Consider the following 1231-nt stretch of genomic DNA (forward strand, 5'->3'; position numbering starts at 1 on the left):
CGCCCCCCCCCCCCTTAAGTTGTTAGATGCTTTGCCAGTGTTTTTCATGAATGCAGTCTACAGAGCTGCTTGATTGTTCTTTTCTGTTGTCCTCCTCACTTTAACAGCTGTCAGTTCCTGTTACACCTCTTGACCTAAATAAGAAGCTAATGCTGGTTGAACTTGGTGCTGGAAAAGAAATCTGTCCTCCTATTTCTTCCCCTTTTTCATTCCCTCAGCGTTAAGGAGCAGTATGAGAATCCTCTGTGGACTGAGCTCCTCTAGATCCCTAGGACAGAGCAGTCTTTATTGAAACAAGTCTGACCTGTCTGGTATTGTTTGACAAAAAACCAACCTTCTGCACTGGCAGAGGTAGATAACTTGTAATAGCTACTGATAATCATGTCCTTAAGGTGTGGTGGTTAAGGTGTGCCTACAATACACCCTAAGTCTGCTCTTTTCCATCAGAAGGAAGAGGAGGCTCAAGGACCTGCAGGTCCTGGTTGTAATACTCTGCATCAGACCAACAGGTCGGTTCCAAGGTGGAGTGCTGCAAGCTGAGGCATGAGAAGTTTGGAGGCCTCTCGTGTACAAAAGGGGGAAGTTGCAGCCATCTCCAAAGTGGTTCCTGGCAAGCTGCCAGCGAGTGCCCTGGCTTAGCAAATCGTGGTGATCCCTTGGATGTTGGGGCAATAAGGCACACTGTGGCTTTCTTCATCAGATGTAAGATATGAAATATATACACTAAACATGCTGAAATCATAAACAATGTTAACTGGGCTCTGGATTTGTTGATATTCAGATGCTTAAATAAAGCTACATTAAAATCCAGGAGATCTGTTTATAAAGCTGCTTTTAAGAAAGACTTAAATTCTGCCTCCCTTAGTCCATTCATTATGAAAAGTTTAAACAGTCCAGGGAATAATATAATTAAATCTCTTTATCTGGAAGGCAAGGTACTGCAAAAGCTCTTCTTGTTTCTAACAGGGTTAGCGTCTTGAAATTGTGTTAGAGTTGGGGCCACTGCTGAAAGGATGGGGAAGTACTGATGCTGATGCTTCTTGGATTGTACTTGTTCTATTTGCACAAGCATTTTTTGGATCAACAGAGAGGGCAGAAATTGCTAGGTGGGCTTAATGCTGCTTAAGTAAAGCAGGAATGGCTTCAGGCTTAGCTACAGTAATAGTGTTTTCCAGTCAGTTCCTTGTGGTGGGTGTGGGGGCTGTTTGGATTGTGAAGGAAATTCTGCCTG

The sequence above is a fragment of the Aptenodytes forsteri genome, unplaced genomic scaffold, assembly GCF_000699145.1.
Source record: "Aptenodytes forsteri isolate BGI_AS27 unplaced genomic scaffold, ASM69914v1 Scaffold136, whole genome shotgun sequence".
Classification (NCBI taxonomy): domain Eukaryota; kingdom Metazoa; phylum Chordata; class Aves; order Sphenisciformes; family Spheniscidae; genus Aptenodytes; species Aptenodytes forsteri.